Source organism: Colius striatus, unplaced genomic scaffold (genome assembly GCF_028858725.1).
Source record: "Colius striatus isolate bColStr4 unplaced genomic scaffold, bColStr4.1.hap1 scaffold_46, whole genome shotgun sequence".
Lineage (NCBI taxonomy): Eukaryota > Metazoa > Chordata > Aves > Coliiformes > Coliidae > Colius > Colius striatus.
This window is the reverse complement of record NW_026908527.1, coordinates 915,502-921,865: the sequence shown is the minus strand read 5'-3', so window position 1 is coordinate 921,865 and position 6,364 is coordinate 915,502. Positions and strand designations below refer to the sequence as shown.

At 39.8% G+C, this 6,364-nt stretch overlaps 1 long non-coding RNA gene across 2 annotated transcripts; it reads left to right on the top strand.

Moving 5' to 3' along the window:
• The first annotated feature begins 1,336 nt into the window (after window positions 1-1,336).
• On the top strand, window positions 1,337-6,073 carry LOC133629480 (uncharacterized). 2 transcript variants are annotated; one of them, XR_009821035.1, is made up of 6 exons: window positions 1,337-1,391; window positions 3,380-3,567; window positions 3,868-4,071; window positions 4,557-4,653; window positions 5,694-5,808; window positions 5,916-6,073. It is a non-coding gene; the product is annotated as an uncharacterized LOC133629480 (long non-coding RNA). The 2 variants fall into 2 exon arrangements; XR_009821034.1 differs by lacking the exon at window positions 1,337-1,391 and adding an exon at window positions 2,228-2,279.
• The last annotated feature ends 291 nt before the right edge of the window (window positions 6,074-6,364 follow it).

The following is a 6,364-nucleotide window of genomic DNA, read 5'->3' as shown; positions in this document are numbered from 1 at the left end:
TCTTAAATCAGTGGATGGAGAGATGGAAACAGCCACTGTTAAAGTGATGTCACACTTCACATGCTTCGAGTAGTACACTTACAAGTGTGTATAAACCGTGTGCTTAGCTTTAACAGATGAATGCATGCAGTCTTTGGAAGCTACAGATGCCACTTGTGTGACACATTTCAGTTTTCCTTCTCCAAGAATCTTTGCTCATCGTGTACACAGCATGCCTGACAACTTCTGTAATGCGATAAAGGTTTGACAAACTGTTACCAGGTTAATAGTGCATTTGATCACAAAGTAGTGGATACACAGAAGCTGTTAAAAATACGTGTGTATTTGTTTTAGGATTCTTCTGTAGACCAAGAGGTCACAAAGGCACAGTCAGTCGTTCTGTTAAGAGAAAACAACGAGTGTGATGCACTTGGGATCCTCCGCTATTTGCAGCAGGCAGAAGCTGAAGTTCCCCCAGAACTGCCTGGTTTGACTGCCAAGGTGCTAAAAGATGAAGAATACCAGAAATTGTCAAGGCCACTGTGTACCCATCTTAAAACATTTGGGGCTTGCAGGTAAGGAATTGCCAAGCTTTCTTACCACCCATACTGGTGTAGGAAGGTGGTATATGCCTCAATGATGCTGCTTCTGTTTTCTTGCTCAATTTTGCTGTTGGATACTTTCATGAAACCATTTTTTGCTCATGAGTCTTTTTCTTGTGGTTACTTTTGCATCAGTTTCACTCTTCTTAGATACTGCTACGAGAATCAAAATACCAACATTTTCTGCAGACCAATCTCATGTAGCCTGACAGGATATCATAATTCATTATCATTCCTGCCCAAGTGTTCTTGAGGGAACTTCAGGCTCTTTTTTGATTAGTATTCTAGCCCATAATTGCCCAAGGCTTATGCTTTGCTCTCTCCTCTGTTGTCTTCTGTCCCTCCAGATTAGGTAAGTAGATGACTTCTCTGAGCTGTGTCTAACTGGATTCTAACAGGGCCTTGGATGAAGCCCTCAGATATTCCTTCTAGTGTGGATGACCCTTGTTGCAAGTAACACAAAATTCAGTGTTAGTATTTGTTTTATTCTGAAACTAGTTTCCTGGTGGATTTTGGTTTTGTTGTATAAACTTGTCCAACAAGAGCTTTTTGACCACTTCTGTCTAATCTCCAGTCATTGGTGCTACTTGAAGCAGAAATTGAATACTGAGGGCTGATGAAATGTTAGTGTGAAAAGATGTTGTAAGCCACATCAAAAATAGTTTACAAGTAAAAGGGCTTTGTTCTAAAACCAGTTTTTAAATATGTAGAAACAGAACAGTGTGTCTGGATCGTCATCAAGTTAATTTACAAACAGACGTGCCCCAGCATATCCCAGATACAGTGACACAAACACCTGGATATCTGATGGTAAGTTACAGTTATTGCTTTTTCCCTTGGTTTGGTGTACCGGGAACACATCTTAAATACCTCCTTAGCATATTACCTTCATGTTAATGTAGTACATATCCCACATCTCTTGGGTATTTGGGAGATTTTTAGCTTTTTTAGTTTCTCTGTTGCTTAAGTGTGTGTCAGATTTTCCCTTAATCTTTAGCTTGACCTAAAATTGTTTTGTAGGTGGTTCTGAGTTTACCTTAGGTTTTCTCCTGCATTGGAGCCTCATGTTCTATGGGAAGAGGGCATTTGTTCTGTTTATTCCTTTCCTCTATCAATTTAGAACATAAACCAAAATAGGCAAAGATTAAAGGTCCTGTAAATGTCATTATTTCTGTAGTAGAGCAAACACAATCCTCTGGAGTGAAGAAACGTTGCAGTGGAAGATCATGCCTGTTTAACAAGAGTTGAAGGGAGGATTTTTCCTTCTCTGCCACGTTGATGCAGACTTCCTGAAAAATGAGTATATTCTGGCCTTGTCAATTGAACCAAATATTTTCTCTATTTGCACTGTCCATAGACATGGGATATAAATTCTCTCTTCTAGATGGAGCAGTTGCTTCCTACTAAGGTGTCATTGTGGTGTTGAAAACAGTTTTGATAGAATCCTGTTACATTCAGACTGCCATTTTTAGTAGTTAAATAGTCATGAAACCTTCCTGGTTACTGGTTTGACTTTGCTATAGTGGCTCTTCACATCTCAGTAACAGTTTGTATGTCAAAACTCCCTTCACTTGGCTTTTCAGTCCCTACTTTACTAGAGAGTCTTCCTGTACAGCAGTACTGTAGAGTCTGTCTCGTCTCCACCTTGGATAATGATTGCTGAGGGCAGATGTGTAGACACTGGTGCTTCCTTTCAAGGTTAGTACTTGGATCTAAGAACTGCTGGTGCTTTCCTTTTTGGATGAGCTGCTTACACTTTCTTCCTGTCCTGTCTTTAGCTAGAATCCAGGTGCGCTCAAGTCATGCAATCAATGGGTGTTCCCCATTCCCAAAAATCATAGGTTGTGAGAATACACAATAAAAACTGGGTGGATTCCTTGGTGTCACTCCATTTCTGCCTAATAAATAAGCTTTTGTTGGCAGCTGGTAGCTCAAACTCGTTGATAACCTATAGATACAGTCTGAGTGCTTGAAACCTGGACAGATTTCGTAATACTCCTGTTATAAACTTGTACTTCCCTTTTGTGCACTCAAGACAGCAGTTGTTGCCTTTCCTCATCTAGTTCTGCTTCTGCTGACTGCAGAGCCTGGATATATGCCTTACAAATCAGTTGTCAATTGGATAAGTGTTCACTGTCTCTTTTGTTTAGAACTCGGTATCATGTTGCTTTCCTTTAAGAATCTCTAGTTGCACTGTGAGAGTTTTAGGGTTTTAGTAAGTGGAAATTACCTTTCTGGTCTTCTTTTCTGTCTGGCCTCATACACTCAGCTGTATCTCAGTACTTGTGCCTAGCATGAGCCTTTGGATGAAATGCACCCAGCATTTTGTGAATTGGTGTTCTTGGTAGCTTATGTCAAGCATTTTCCGTGCAAAAAGAGGGAAGGCGTCACGCTTCCCCAGTCAGTTCTTCTAAATCTCATTGTAAGGTTGGAGACCACTTAAAATTAAGCTTGGATGATGTGAAATGCCTTAGTGGTTAGTAGCTTGACAGGTAATACTGTAGTTCACTAGTGTTCATTTAAGTGGAATACCACCAAGACCTATAGATCTTGCTCTATAAACCTCTGTCCAGTCTGGACTGGGCTATGGACGGTTACCATTCATAAGGATTCATTCATTCAGGATTATTCCTAATCTTTGGAGTAATAAGAGGTCATCATCTTCTGAAATGCATGTGTACAGCAGTATTTGTCATCTCTTTGGGCTGGAAAGAGGTAGGTCACCTTCAACATGAAAACGTCTCATTAACTTAAGAAACCATCAGTTGTCTTTTTTATAACGTATTTTATGCTTTCAGATTCTGCCTCTCCACGTTGTAAATGCAACAAACTAGTTTGGTCAAATAGTAGATCAGCAGAAGAACCAATATACAATTCTTGCTGAAGGAATTAATGGGTATTTTAAGGAACCTGATAATAAGATTGCTGTTAAAAATGTGGAGAAGCTGGCATTTCATGGTTTATGTCAGAAAACAGTTGTTCACAGGTAAAAATGTGGATTTGTTTTGGTTTAAATTATTCATGTGCTCTTTTTAATACAAAGTAGTTTAGAACTTTTACTGCTAAGTTAAAATTAACCCACCATGAAAACTAGCAAAAAAATCTCTGCTGTACAAATTGTCGTTTAAAAAGCTCTCCCATGCTGCCTGTGCTGAAGGGAAGCCAGAATGGCTCCACATACACACCACTGAACATTGTGCTGTGAAAGTTTAATCTTTTTTAGACACAAGGAGGTGAAGAAACTTTACAACTATAATAATTCTTTGTTTCCTCTCCAACTCTGAAGGGCTCAGGTGCTAGATATTTCCCCAAAAGAGAAGGAAAATATGTTCTGTAGTGTCAAAATTAACTATATAGATGAAGGCAGAACATGTCAAGTCCAAAGTTACCAGCTGCTTCCCTCACCTGCCAAGTTTCAGTGTCTGCCACCTCAGGCTGGGGACTTTGTAGAGTGACACCCATTGGTAATGAACTGGAGTGGAACCCAAAGGTAATATTTATCAGATTTTCAATGGTATGTTCTTTTACTGCTCTTTGTGTGTTATTTTCTGTAAGAAAGCAGTAATGAACTGCAAACTTAGTTTTCAAATTTAACTCCTCATTAGTATTGACAAGAAATATCTACTATTGGCCAGATTCTGAGAAGTCAGCTTTCTTGGTTTGTTTTCCTGCAAAATCAAGTGAGATTTATGGGATTTTTTTTCTTCAATTCTTCTGAATTCAGTATCTTCTTCCAGAAAACGTTATTGCTGCTTTTGCATCTGTGGGGATTCAACGGGGGAAGGGTAGCCTCTGTAAATGAAACTGTGTTTGAGTACTGTCCCATTCAGGAAGCTCCTTCCTTAATGAGTAACAAAATCTGGTTTTATTTGTTTAATACTCGTGTCATGTTTAAGCTTGGAAGATTTGTTTCATTACAGTTATTGTAAAGTTATGTTGGAATTCACCTCAAGTGCAGTGACTTTTTTTCCTTAGGTAACTAATTCTATTCATCAAACACTTAAAGGAGAACTACACAAAGTAAAAGTAGTACTGCCCTTGGGAAACACAACTGGGATTGACCCAATTGGAGGTATAGAATTGCAGCATTAGAAAATATTTGTATCTAAACTCCTTTACCAAGAGCACCTGTTCTTTTCTTTGCTTCTGTCCGTTCCAAGTTCAATTTGATTCCACACGGTATTCAGGTAATACTGTTGGATAATTTACTGTGGTGGTGTCTGACCACTGGAACAGGTTTCTCAGAGACTGTAGAGTCTCTGTCCTTGGAAATAAGCAGAAGCAACCAGCATGTGGTCCTGGGCACATGATTCTAGGTGTCCCTGCTTGAGCAGGGAGTTTGGATGAAATTATCTCCAGAGGGCCATTCCAGCCACAGCCATTCTGTGGTAAACTGAGATAACTTCTCATGGCAATAATCTCAGGCATGGGATGAAATTGTTTTAATTATTGGTTTTCTCAGAGTCAACTCTTCAGGTTTTCCTGAAAAGAAAATATTAGTCAGTGCCATGTTTGTATTGTTCTGTCAGTTCCCTGGTCTGTAATAAAGCACTGGCAAGTATTCTTCTGGGTAAGACTGACTAGAAGGTAACAGCCCTCCATGCAGTGAGTGTTTCCTCTCAGCATTCTCCTATTCTCCCAAAACCTTGTTGGTAGGAGATTCACTTAGAGGTGAGTTTTGCTTAAAGAGTTGGTTATTTTTTAATTGTCTGGACAAGTTCATCAGAAAGGCCACCCCTCCATCTCAGGATCGTGACGTGCCTCTTGTGGCTGCTTGGTCCTGTCCAAGAGTACAGTTAGTTAGTGTTTTATAATGTGTGATGCTGTTTTCCATCTGAGCATTCAGTCCATTTCAGATGAAAAATACAGTGGAAACGGGGAATTCCTGGAAGTAATTCTCTTTAGCAGCTTCCTTTCCTATATGGCACATCTCAGCCTTTTTCTGATTGCTATGCTATTGTTTAGAGTTTTTCTAACTGTGTCCCCCCAGCAGTTTTCTTCTTCTATTTTGGTCTAGGAAGTTATTCTGTGTGGTGTGTATTTCAGTTGTAACTTGTGTAATCAGGGCTCAGATTGTTTACTTGGTTGCTCTCTTGGTTGTGTTCCATGGAGTTAACTACGAGTTCCTTACGACACTATTATGATGAAAAAGATGGCAATATCTGGAGAAGAATTAAACATGGGAACGTGCCTGTTGGGACATTGGGAGAAAACCAATTACTTACAGGTATCAATAAATGGGTACATGTTTAAAGTTTCACTTAGAGTAGCTTAGAGTTAGAGAGAGACTACTGATGAGTTGTGGTTTCAACTTGGTGTGTTTTGTCATCCAAGGTCTGGGTTACCAGGCTTCCAGACTTGAAGATGTCAGTTAACGAATACGACGTTCAATCTGAGGTTTTGCCTACAGGTCTGGGAACTGACAATGCAGAACATAGAACACAACTTCAGAAGCTGTGCAGCCACATGAACATATTGGACATGCAGCAAACTTGGAGCCCTTGTAAGAGTTTACAAGGTCTTTTGAGCATACACTTTATGAAAAAAGAATGCTACAATTAAGGAGATGTTTTCATGATTGATATTACTGACTGTGTGTTTCGTTTGAACACAGAAACAATAGTGTTTGTAATATGTCTGCATTCCTGTGACTGTCTGTAGTGGGTCTGGGACGGTAGTGATTTTCCACAGCAGCTCCTGCAGTGCTGTGCTTACTGTTGATATCAATATTATGACTACCGCTTGCACAGCATCAGGGCTGTCCCTCCAGCACTCCTTCCACC